Source organism: Squalius cephalus (genome assembly GCF_949319135.1).
Source record: "Squalius cephalus genome assembly, chromosome: 1".
Taxonomy (NCBI): domain Eukaryota; kingdom Metazoa; phylum Chordata; class Actinopteri; order Cypriniformes; family Leuciscidae; genus Squalius; species Squalius cephalus.
The window spans coordinates 41772370-41786219 of NC_137122.1; the positions used below are offsets into that span (position 1 = coordinate 41772370).

At 38.1% G+C, this 13850-nt stretch overlaps 1 protein-coding gene across 7 annotated transcripts in view; it reads left to right on the forward strand.

Moving 5' to 3' along the window:
* Positions 1–13850, forward strand: part of rbfox1 (RNA binding fox-1 homolog 1) — a gene marked incomplete at its 3' end in the record, with an annotated part of 266295 nt that overhangs the window by 53451 nt on the left and 198994 nt on the right. Inside the window, exon 1 of one of the 7 annotated variants that reach the window (XM_079894977.1) lies at positions 6249–6265. The exons of the other annotated variants lie outside the window; for them this stretch is intronic. Of the gene's footprint in view, positions 1–6248; positions 6266–13850 lie in introns of those variants that run through there. 7 annotated transcript variants of the gene reach the window in all.

The following is a 13850-nucleotide window of genomic DNA, read 5'->3' on the forward strand; positions in this document are numbered from 1 at the left end:
TAGATAGATAGATAGATAGATAGATAGATAGATAGATAGATAGATAGATAGATAGATAGATAGATAGATAGATAGATGGGTAGATAGATAGATGGGTAGATAGATAGATAGATAGATAGATAGATAGATAGATAGATAGATAGATAGATGGGTCGATAGATAGATGTAGGTAGATAGATATGGGTAGATAGATAGATAGATAGATAGATAGATGTGGGTAGATAGATAGATAGATAGATAGATAGATAGATAGATAGATAGATAGATAGATAGATAGATAGATAGATAGATGGGCCGATAGATAGATGGATAGATAGATGTGGGTAGATAGATAGATAGATAGATAGATAGATAGATAGATAGATCGATCGATAGATAGATAGATAGATCGATAGATAGATAGATAGATAGATAGATAGATAGATAGATAGATACAGTGAGGAAAATAAGTATTTGAACACCCTGCTATTTTGCAAGTTCTCCCACTTAGAAATCATGGAGGGGTCTGAAATTGTCATCGTAGGTGCATGTCCACTGTGAGAGACATAATCTAAAAAAAAAAATCCAGAAATCACAATGTATGATTTTTTAACTATTTATTTGTATGATACAGCTGCAAATAAGTATTTGAACACGTGAGAAAATCAATGTTAATATTTGGTACAGTAGCCTTTGTTTGCAATTACAGAGGTCAAACGTTTCCTGTAGTTTTTCACCAGGTTTGCACACACTGCAGGAGGGATTTTGGCCCACTCCTCCACACAGATCTTCTCTAGATCAGTCAGGTTTCTGGGCTGTCGCTGAGAAACACGGAGTTTGAGCTCCTTCCAAAGATTCTCTATTGGGTTTAGGTCTGGAGACTGGCTAGGCCACGCCAGAACCTTGATATGCTTCTTACAGAGCCACTCCTTGGTTATCCTGGCTGTGTGCTTCGGGTCATTGTCATGTTGGAAGACCCAGCCTCGACCCATCTTCAATGCTCTAACTGAGGGAAGGAGGTTGTTCCCCAAAATCTCGCAATACATGGCCCCGGTCATCCTCTCCTTAATACAGTGCAGTATTACCAACAGTAACCTTGGAAACGGTGGTCCCAGCTCTTTTCAGGTCATTGACCAGCTCCTCCCGTGTAGTTCTGGGCTGATTTCTCACCTTTCTTAGGATCATTGAGACCCCACGAGGTGAGATCTTGCATGGAGCCCCAGTCCGAGGGAGATTGACAGTCATGTTTAGCTTCTTCCATTTTCTAATGATTGCTCCAACAGTGGACCTTTTTTCACCAAGCTGCTTGGCAATTTCCCCGTAGCCCTTTCCAGCCTTGTGGAGGTGTACAATTTTGTCTCTAGTGTCTTTGGACAGCTCTTTGGTCTTGGCCATGTTAGTAGTTGGATTCTTACTGATTGTATGGGGTGGACAGGTGTCTTTATGCAGCTAATGACCTCAAACAGGTGCATCTAATTTAGGATAATAAATGGAGTGGAGGTGGACATTTTAAAGGCAGACTAACAGGTCTTTGAGGGTCAGAATTCTAGCTGATAGACATGTGTTCAAATACTTATTTGCAGCTGTATCATACAAATAAATAGTTAAAAAATCATATATTGTGATTTCTGGATTTTTTTTTTTAGATTATGTCTCTCACAGTGGACATGCACCTACGATGACAATTTCAGACCCCTCCATGATTTCCAAGTGGGAGAACTTGCAAAATAGCAGGGTGTTCAAATACTTATTTTCCTCACTGTAGATAGATAGATAGATAGATAGATAGATAGATAGATAGATAGATAGATAGATAGATAGATAGATGTGGGTAGAAACTATAAACTCTAGAGGTAAAGTCCTCAATTGGAGTTGCGTGCAGTTCTTAAACAACCATTAGCTTCACACTCACTCAGACTGTGATAAGATGTCGCAGAACCCCGACAGATAAGCAGATGATGTGAGGAAGTTCTTCACAACAGGTGGATTAAGTGGAGAGAGGGGATGAAGAAGGGATGATGCAGGATAAGTACTGCGGAAGGAGATGAAAGAGGCCCATTTGAAGTGTCAGCGAGACATCAGAGCAGACCTGGGAGAATTGTTAAACTGCCTTTATTTTACCAAGAGCCTCTCTCTCTCTCTCTCTCTCTCTCTCTCTCTCTCTCTCTCTCTCTCTCTCTCTCTCTCTCTCTCTCTCTCTCTCTCTCTCTCTCTCTCTGTGTGTGGGGGGGGGGAAGAGAGAGAAAGAGAATCTATCAGGAGCACCAGTTGATGAGCAGAGTGTGTTTGAGAGAAAGGAAGTGCTGAAGAAAGAGAGGGAGTGAGTCGAGCGACACTGTTGTCTTTGAAGTCGAGAGCTCGACTTCAAGGTGGTACGGAGTGAATCCTGATGGTGTCAGTGCCACTTTGGGTAAAGGAAAAGAGGGCAGCCCAGTTATTTATTTACAGTCTTTTTTGCATTTCTATAGCTGCTTCTCTACAGATGCCAAAAGGGATTATGCTAATGGGGCACAGTCCATTAGAATAGAGGAAGTCTTGGTAGTTAGCCGAGAAAAAGAAAGCGTGAGAGAGGCTGTTTTTAGCAGTCTGCTCAGCGGCAGAGAGCTTCACTATCAGCATGACTCTCCCTAGCTCTATACACCATCAGATGGCACTATAGGATCAATTTGAGAGTGGCTTCTGCAGCTCTCTGCGTGAGGACAGAGAGAGAGCCAGCACTGTGGAGAGACCGACAAGAACAGATGAATGATAAAACCTATAAGCTCTCTGCAGCAAAAAATCTTGTCAGAAGAATGCGTTCACTCTGTTTGTGTGCTTTTGATCCGTCGAGGTCTTGCCTCGTGGATTCTGCTCTCTCTTTAGGGAAAGCCTGTATTTATATCATACTGTGCAGTCAATTCATAAAGCGGGGAAATATATGTTTGCAGACTGGGGCTGAAATTGTTACTTGTATAAGATGTTACGGAGCTGAGTTATTTTTTTGTTGAATTTGTGCATGTGGCTGGTTTAGTGTCAGACTACCTTTTTAAACATTGACCAGTGTGTTTGCTTCTTTTTTTTTATCATGTCAGTTGAATTTACTTTTTAATTTATTAAACGTAACTTCTTTTAACCTCTTACCTGTCACCCCATAGATGTGAAAATCCAAAGTTGAATGGTTGTAATCCATGAATGCTTTGGAAAACAATCTCTTTTTCTCTTTTTAAAGAAGACACTTCAAAAAAATTGAAGTGTAAAAAAGTGATAGAAGTTTAAATTTACTGTAAAGCAAATGTACTGTACTAAAAAAAAAGTATTTTATTCAAAATATATATTTTACAAAATAATGTTTACTCTAAACATGCTAGAAAATCAAAGCTATATGTCTAACCTTCCAAATTTGAAGTTGATATCACAAAAAAGTTATTTTTGTGAAATTGAAGATTTTGTTTAGGCGGTGTACCAAAATTGGCCACCGGGTGACAGCCACATTCCTTTGTATTTTTTTTTCTGGATGCGTCACAATATCACTTCTATCACAAAACAGTCACAAATATGGAATCTTTAGTCTCTGACCTTTCCAACAATATGTGTCCAACAAAAACGTGCATTTTATTCTATAGTAAAAAATGTTGATTATAATAATTTAGTACAATATTTGTGTGTGGTATTTCTGTTTTTAGATGATTGCACTTTTAGGTTAGCAACATGCCAACATCAAACTCTATTGAAATCACGTTGTGGGTTGATTTATAAGTTGCTGTATACATACTGTAAATAGTTCTAAATCAGGTTATGAGGTGTGTGTGTGTATATATATATATATATATATATATACTTATGAGGTTTCATCACCATTAGTTTTTGAACAGATAATCTCAGTAATTAGATATGTAGAAATGATTTACTTGTGACCGTGTCAGCGTGATCTTGCCCTAGTTCGAATTCTCGATGTGCTCTGCTCTTTGGCTGCTTTTAGCCTGCACTATCCTCCCTTTACACCCACAAATGCACATTTAGGCCATAAATCCACTCCATATATACATAATTCAGGAGCTGCAACTCTGCGCAAGAGGCCTGTGAGAGGAGCTCTCGTCTGAGGCAGGTCCTCGGCTCCAACCCGAGATGCGGGCTCACACGCTATTCAGCTCACTCTTCTCTGAAAGTGAGACATGAGGAACAGACATATTCACATCACATACCAATGTCTGGAATGATCATACCTTTCACACCAGTTATTTTCTGCACCAATTTTCTATCAGTGCTTTGCTATTTAGTAGCTTTACTTGAAATCAGAGGTGTAGCATCCATTATAACCACTTTTAGAAATTAGAAGAAAAATAATAATAATTGAACTTTGTTCCCACCCACTTTTTGGCCAATAAGCATCATATTTTAAGTTTAATTTCACTCGATTTGCATTGTGATGTAAGAAACTGTAGCTGACTGTGTGAAATGACCAAGAATGTTTATTTAAGTAAATTTCCTTATTAAATTCAATTCCGTTTTGCATATTCAACATCTACTTAACGTCTGTTTATGTTAGTTTACCAACAAGATATTATCCTTTTTTTAAATAATAAATAAAAAATAAATATAAATTAACTCCTTATACAAATTCTGCATTTTTGGGGGAGAAAGAATTATGAATCGTTACAAAATAATTGAATTGGACTAGATTGGATCAAATAGTTAGTCAGAACAAATATATACACCCCTACTAATAAGACTAGAGCCCACTTACCTGCTTTTAAGAAAATTGGTTATTGATTACAGTTACAGTTGGGCAAATTATACATCACCTAATTAATAATCTTGGGCTAGGCTGATTAGGTTTATGATTTATGTGTTTAATAATAATAATAAAAAGCTGTGAAAGATTTGACATGCTATATTCAGCTATTTGAAGAAAGCCAAACAAATTAAATGGAGAATTTGGATGCCACCGTTCATAATACGTAAATTGGTTGGCTAATATTTCCATTACGCTGTAGCGCGAGATCCCCTGCGTAATTAGAACCCCTGATACTGCCCAGATGTTTAGTTGCTGTTTTGCTCTTCACCATGCATATTTAATTCAGGACCTCTTTTGTGAATTTGTGCGTCTTGCCACAAATGCTTCAGATGAATATTGCATGGTGAGCTGTACTTCAATCTCTGCTCTGCTGCATGCAATGTGAACCACACCAAAATGTTTTACTCAACCCCAAATTACTCATTACAAAGATAATAAACCTAATCTCATCGCATTCTGTCTGTGAAATTATGTATTGATTTACTCTAAATGCCCGCATTCAGCCCTATAGTCAGAAAAATTTGCTCATTCTCCATGCATGTTGACTGGGTCATGTGGGCCAGCGCCGGCTGATCTGAGCCATACCCAGTGCTAATAGAGGAATCAAACAGAAGACAGCCGTATTTGATAAGGTTTTATGCAAACACAGGTCCTGGTTGTACTTGTGCAAAGCAGAGGAAAAAGAGAGCACCTAATAACCCCTACCTCGTTTTTTTCCCTCTTCCGTTTTCCTTTGGGTAATAAGAGAAGAGAAATGGTGGTAAAATGTCAGAAATATCATGAGGAATGGAAGATCTGAAGCATTGCTTAATGAAAACCTCTGGCCAGTGGCGCTGTGAGGCAGAGAGAGCTGCCTGTGTGGTCAGGCTCAGAGCAGTAATTTCTCACCAGGCATGCAACGCATTCCATTACGCCCGGCCACCGCGCGACGCACACACCGCAGTGCTGGAGGAGAGTGAAAATAAAGCTAGTGAAGCGCCCATAACAACACTTTTCTTACTCTCTATTGTTGTCTGGAGGCTAAAAGAACACAAAGATTAATGTACGGGATCTATGTGGCTGAGATAGTTGCGAACAAAAGGCCCCCCTGAGCCAAGTGTGAACCATCAGTAGAGATCAGGATCATTGGAATGACCACTCAGAACAGGGAGCCAATTAACCTGGGCCTCGAAACCACCCCCATGGAGCTCCGCTCGTTCCTGGTGTCCCATAACCATCTTAAACTGCCTAAAAATGTGGCGCCTATCGTGTAATTCCATTAGAGGGACAGTTGACCCAAAATTTTTAATTCCTTTGTCATTCCTTTACGGCTTTGTTCTGTGGACCAGAAAAGAAGATATTTTAAGGAGTGTTTCAGCTGTTTTTGCCCATACAATGAAAGTCATTGTGGTCCAAAATGACATTGGACATAGATTGTATGATCAAAAAAAGCACAGATGCGCATTTTTCAAAACATCTTCTTTTGTGTTTCACTGCAGGAAGAAAGTCCTACAGTTTTGGAATGACCTGAGGGTGAGTAAATGATGAGTGTTTTCATTTTTGGGTGAACTGTCCCTTAAAGGTCTGGAATTAATCGATTTACCACAGGCCTCCAATTTCATTAACACAACACAATGTCTACATTTCTGGTCTTGGCAGCATACAAACTTCTTAGTGCTTTGCTTGTTACCAAGCGTAATGCTCAGGGTCAAGGTTCACAAGCGGCCAGCAATCGTTCCGGCTCCGGCAGCCGCACTCTCGCTTAAGTGCCAGCACACGTCTCTCCTCGAAAGTAACCACTTTTTCAATTACTCTGCCATCAGCTAGCTGTGTTGCAGATAATGGCAGGGTCTATAGCCTAGGCTAGCAACTAAATGTCAACTAAACAGAGACTATGTGCTATCTGCAGTTAAACAACTCTGCCAAAAACCAGACACTTGTGTGATACAATATCGCTTGAGACGATAGTGGAGATTTTCCTCTTTCCCTAGGGTTCGCTTTCCCGCTGAAGCCACTCTGCAAATGCGAAGCATGACTATGAGCACTAGTGATTACGGTCATTTACGTAACATGTTGTCGCTGTTTTCATTTTCGCATGCAGAGCGCTGCCTTTTGTGGCAGCCCTTCAAAAGGGCACATGTTGCAATCCATTTAGCTTCTCTTCAGGTGGAAAAATCCCTGAGGATGAGACTGCCAAACCGAGCGTTCATCCTCACTCCGAGAAGTTGTTTTGTTGGGTGAACAGAAGTAAATGCATCTTCAACAACAAAACCCGTTTATTGTCTTACACTTTTCAGCAGCGCTAGCCTCAAGAAAAGGTCTTTTTGTGTGTTTTCTTCGCTCACTGATTACCAACGCCACCCTCGGGATGTTAGTGAACTTCACGTAATTACATCTCGCAAGCTAGTCGCTCTGCGCCGAATCAAAATTCTCACAGCTTCCGTGCTTCCATGCAATGTCAGGCGAAAGTCCATTTTTTAAATAATATGCAACGTCACTCTCTTGCATCTGCAGGTACGGAGCGTCGTGATGAAAAGTTTAATCCATGCTGCTGTGGCCTGTTTCTCCACACCCATTATTTTATTCCTCTGCAAATGAGCATGGACAGGAGGGTAATGAATTCTCCCCTCCAGTGAAATGGGAGGATTTTCTATTTGCCAGACACTTCCTTCCCCTTTAACTCTTTCATCTGATGGAGAGTGGACTTTCGGTGGTGGGTGGAGGGGGTGAGCGCCTGACTGATGGTGGGCCACAGCAGACAATCAGAGAAGAGCGAGAACCATCTGTCTCTACCGAGATGAGACGAGCCCGCCAGCTGCAGTGTAAAACATAGCCCATATAAGCAGCGGTCCAAGCCCCAAAATTGGAATCGAGGCGCACTTTTGAAAACTGTATTGCATTGCATCAGGCAATACAGCCAAAATCAATATACCCCCAGTGCTGGAATTGGGCTCGAGCGACAATCACCAGCACCGCAGTCAGAAAGACATTTTCAGACAATGCCTTTTTCACGTTTCGCAATCAGTCCAGCAGGAACGGGAATGGGTGGCCGAAGCCAAGTAAAGCATTTTCCAATCTTGTCTGGCATTCAGCTTCAGTCAACGACCAACAAGCCCCGTCTGAACGGCTACAAGTTGACTTACAACTCAACCCCATTTATAGTCTACGGCGCCGAAACCTCTAGTCCCTACCTTCCATCTCCAGGCGCTACTTGTGGACGACTATATATATGGTCTATACAATAGTAATTTAGATCATGCGATCGTGGAATTGCTGTCAATATAAAGGAATGGGGCTTGTGTACGTTTGGGCTGATGCCGTGCACCTGAGCTCCATCAGTGGCGTAGATGAGAAGGGAGCATTAGTTTCCCAGCGGTGGCGGCGGAGCCGGGGGCCCTCGGCGGGTTTCTCCGCCTCTGCTTTTATTAGAGAAAAGTTGTAGAGAGCACTGCAGTAGTGCAGCATGACTGTGGCAACTCATTCCACTCCTGCAGTCTCCTGGGAAGTCAGTCGGTAATGGGTTCCAAACAGGGATTTTTCTTTCTTTCCTACTGTAGATCCTCTCATTGTTTAAAACAATTTGTTTTTATGAATCATTTCTGTCCTGTGTGTGTTTGAATGTACACAGATGTAGCCTAGCTGGTGCTAAAACAAAGAAATTAGGTCATTTTACTGTGTAAAGCAAACGGTTAACGCTAGATTAATATGCTGCTGGTTGATTTGATCATTTATGTATGTATATATGTCATACATGTAACAAGTTCTATTCTGTTCTGTTCTGTCATAAAATGACAATATTTATTTATGTGAAATTAATTGATTTTAAATTATTATTATTAATCATTTTTAAATGAACAAAATGCAGAACTAATGAACTAAACTGATGTTAATTTACTATTGTCTATAGAGCTGGATGTTGGTGGCTGATATAGTGGTGATATTCTTAACTGATAATACAAAAAAAAAAAAAAAAAAACATTTAACTATGCAATATGTATGCAAAGTTACAGTTAAAAAGAACAAATAACTCTTATTATTTATTGACAAGGCTGTCGGCAGATTTTGGAACAGACACTAACACTTCTGTTCTTATGCCAAATTCAACTCCAGGAACACATGTTGCCTACTATTCACAAAAGCAGCCAGTGCTGATAATCGTAAATTGACCAAATATTGAACAATTAATTGGTCTGTAATTTGTTTGCACAACACTGAATGTGCTTTTAAAAAGATATGCAGGCAGGTCACAGGCTGTTTTTGTGAATAGTAGGCAACATGTTGTGTTCCAAGTTTAATTTATCTCCTTCCATGCATGATGCTGCATTGAATGACCGAATATCCTCTTTCATCCGCTGCTGTGTAGCGTGACAGGTCCATCAGTATTGCTCTGGACGGTGAGGGGGCGTGTGTTTGTGTCTGAAGTTTCAGAAACTTGAAATTACACAACTCCACAATACATGATTTATGTGGGGTTGGTTGTTAATCAACAGTCAGTCAAAAACTGTCCTCTGTGCAGTGTGATCAATTAATGTGTCTTCAGTCAAGTGTCCTCCTTATTTAAAGTTGTTTATTGCTGTAAAGCTGCTTTGAAACAATCTATATTATATAAAGTACTATATAAATAAAGACGACTTGACTTAAAAGTAACATCATCTCCATATTTACCATGCAGCCTCCTGTTTATATTATGAATTAATGATTCATCTGTGCATTTTATTCCAAATAAAAAATGGTTTGTCTTGGTAATTTTAAATTGAAATGTAATGCAGTATAATATAATATAATATAATTATAATATAATATAATATAATATAATATAATATGTGACCCTGGATCTTAAAACCAGTCACATGTCGCACGGGTATATTTGTGGCAATTGTATGGGTCAAAATGATCGATTTTTCTTTTATGCCAAAAATCATTAGGATTTTAAGTAAAGATCATGTTCCATGAAGATATTTAGTAAATTTCCTACCGTAAATATATAAAACATTTTTTTATATATTTTTTATATACATATTTTTGTGATTGAATGCAGCATAATTGCGAACATAAATGGACAACTTTAAAGGCGATTTTCTCAATGTTTTGATTTTCTTGGACCCTCAGATTCCAGATTTTCAAATTGTTGTATCTTGGCCAAATATGTTCCTATCCTAACAAAACCATACATCAATTACATGCTTATTTATTCAGCTTTCATGTGATGTATACATCTCAATTTCATAAAATTGCTCCATGTGACTGGTTTTGTGTTCCAAGGTCACATATCATATAACTTTTACTTCTAAAATTACTTTCCTTTTCCGCTGACATTGCTAAGGCTGTGTTGGCTTCTGGCAAATGTTACTCTGTTGCCAAATATATACAGGATTTTTCCATTGTTTTAGTGAACTCACAATCAGTCTGGCTCAATTCTGGTTTCTTTCGAAAATACACTACCGTTTAAAAGTTTGGGGTAAATCATTTTTATTAATAATTTTATTTTTAATTTAACAAGGGTGTGTCACATTGATCAAAAGTCTCAGTAAAGACCATTAAATTGTCCAAAAGACCAAAAAAAAAAAAAAAAAGAAAGAAATAAATATAATAATAAATGCTGATCTTTCTATTCATGTATAGGAGAATGAGAAGATGAAGGAGAATGTATAACGGTTTCCACAAAAATATTAGGCAGCACAACTGTTTTCAACATTGATAATAATAAGAAATGTTTCTTGAGCAGCAAATCAGCATATTAGAATGATTTCTAAAGGATCATGTGACACTCAAGACAGGAGTAATGATGCGGAAACTAATAATGCATGTATAAATTGCATTTTAAAATACATTAAAATAATATTTCACAATATTACTGTTTTTACTGTTTTTGATCCAAAACATTGTTTTAAAAAAATCTCCAACCCCAAACTTTCAAATGGTCCCTTCATCACATTACTTATTATTAAAATTACATTTTAAAATTCAGTATTTAGTGCACATATGAGAAATAAACAAAATATTTTTAACAGAAAAGCAGCTCTCTACCTCTGGATGCAGTCCTGACAACGTAGAGTTTGGAGGAGAGGCATCAAAACTGCAAGATGTGCTGAATGAGAGGAAATGGCAGTAAAAGGGATTACAAATGTGTGCATGCATGTACATATATATATATATATATATATATTTATATATATATATATATATATATATATATATATATATATGCGACCCATTTCACTTGAAGCGTGGATGTATTTTCATCCATGAGGGGGCAGCAGGTAGCTGTGCTGACGAACTCCTCAGCAGATGCAGTTAATTAGTTTTTTCTCCCTTATTTCTGCTCTTAGACCAGTCATTTGGGAATGCCATTTTCTTCATCACAGTATCATGAAGATCAGCAATTATGCTGAAGCAGTGAAATCTTTTTTGGGTAACTTTTTTTATTTTTTTATTTTTTTTATTCTTCCTCGTTCATTTTTTATAGAAGCTTATTCCCCTTGAAGTGAACTTGTTATAGATGCTCTAGTTGCTGTGGTAAGACAGCAGATTATTAAAGGATACATTATTGAATAAGGCCAGCATTTCAAGAGTGCTAGCATCTTTTAACTTTTTCATTTTAAAAGGGGAAAGGCATTCATCCAGAGAGTCTCTCTGCTTAATATCCAGTTTTTGGGGTGAATAAGCTTTCTAACCGCGTATTTAGACTCGTATTGCACCGTATTATGGGTCCACAAAGTATTTCTTCCGGCATTGCTTCATCTGCATATTTCCATCACCCCTGCTTTGGATCGTAGCCAACCGAATAAATTAGAATAAGAAAATATTACAAGTATTGATTTATCATTAATAAATCTAGGCTGATGTATTGATTGCAACATTGGGTGCCTTCCAGATTAACAATATGTTTTACAGCCAGGGCAGCAGAAGAAATGAGATCATACTGGCATGATTAATGAAGTAAATTCGCTTAAGGATACAGCATGAAACAGTTCGAAGTTCTGTGTTGGAATGCAGCCTTCAATGATTCTGCCTAAATGTGTGACACTTCCACACAAAAATTAGAGCGGAATGAAGCAGTTTTTATGAGCCAGGTTTGTTCATACGAGATGGTTTGAACAAGAAGGTTCTGGTGTGCTTTGGTGGAGATTAGAGTCGTTGTATATTTACCGCTAAATGGCTATGCAAGTCAAATAAGAGCTTTTAAAGAGTCTCTTGAAACTACAAGCCAAACCATTTATGGGTTTTAGAGACTGAATGGGCTAATGAATATTGTAACCTACTGGTTTACCATCCATAGTGAATAGAGAAGAGCCATTTGAGTGTGTGAAATACATAACAGCGAAGCCTGAAGGAAAACAACTGTGTATGAATAGATCTGGAAAGCACTAATGTGCAGAAATCACATTAATGCACTATATGGGCTGTGGAGTGTTCCTCCGTTAACCAAATATTACATCACGTTACGTAGGCGAGTTTTTAAACGACTTGCATTTGACCTCCAGAGTTCCTCCGAAACACTGAGATTAAATCAATGTGTGCTGAAACTGGCTGCTGGTAGAACTGATGTCCTCAGCCTATACTTGAAGAAAAACTGCTGCATGCACAATTTTTTTTTGGACAGGGAGAGAATGAGCCATTGGGAATGAAAGAAGCAAATTTAGAGCCGGCTGTTGAATTTTCCACTCGAAAAATTTCAATAAGCAATCTATTTTTTCCATCATAGCAACCTTTGTTGAATCTGGTGATGTTAGGTTAAGGCAGACACATTGTGAATACTCAGGGGGTAAAGCACTGATGTCATTTAGTGTACCAAAAGCAGAATATTAATAATGATATATTGCTATACAGCTGCCGAGAAAATACGCTTTTGTATAACTTTTTAATAATTTATTTATAACAGTAATACTCAACTGATGTTTTTTTTTTGCCTTTTATAATATTATTATAATTTTTATTTATTTTTTTAATTTTTTTCAATGAACTTAAAATTTTAAGGCTATCAGGTTACTTTAAGTTAAAACCAACAATATTTTGTTTTACTGTGTAGGGGCAAATTTTCTGCTGAACCATATCTAATTAGTTTAATGTTTATGCTGCTGATAATCAATATTGCATTGATCCAACTCGCATCAGCAAAGTAATAATCATATGGGTTTGATATTGACGTATTCACAGCAGAAGAATTACACACAATATTATCATTCACTGATAATGAATGCATCATTTGTTTTTTCCCCTTCCCATAACATTTGCTTCCTTTGAAGATTAGACTAGTAATTATTCTATCATCGTGACAAATGAAAAATATCCTCCAATCTTCCTTCAATTCAATTAATCTGTGCTTTATTTCCTGCCTGGGTATTTGTAAGCATGAGCAGTACCCAACCATGCAGTAAATTCATTGATGTTCTTCTCTAGTTTACGACTTAACATTATGTAAATGTTCATTTTTGAATAATTCAAGCTGGGAGTCATTTGCATAGAGGAGCTGGATTGGAGGCCATTTGTTGAGGGAGGCAGGTGGAGGGGTTGAGTGATGCGTCACCTAAATGCATGTGACCTTTCCAGTTCAACCTGGTTTCTTTGTTGCTTTTGGGGTTTAGGGTCCTTGTAGCGAGCAACACAAATCACACAAGATCTCGTACTACAATCTGGACAAAGACAGCCCAGTTTGCAGATATAAACCCAGTGGTGTACAGTAACAGTATGCTTTGGCAGCGGAGCTAAATGTAGCTAATATCCTGTTTTGGACTGGGGACGTTGTTTTTACAAGGTGTTTTCAGTTGTGTTATGAGAGAATATTGTTTGAGAGTGCCGCGCATATGGCTTTCATTTAGACCAAATGTAGCAGAAGTAAAAAAGCAAAGACTGCCTTTTTCAATTTCCTTGAATGTCATAAAAAGCCTTTTGTCATCCATTTTTATCTTTTAGAAGAAGAATCTTGCTCCATTTAACAACATTAAATTTAAACTCGCCGTTATCAAACCACATAATGGGAATTCACTGAGAAGGTAGAATCCCAGTTTGATGTCCTCCAGCGTGACCCTGGGCTCTGGCGGGTTATATCAGTGATAATGTGAACAGTTTAAAGGGATAGTTCATCCAAAAATGAAAATTCTAGCATTATTTATTCCTT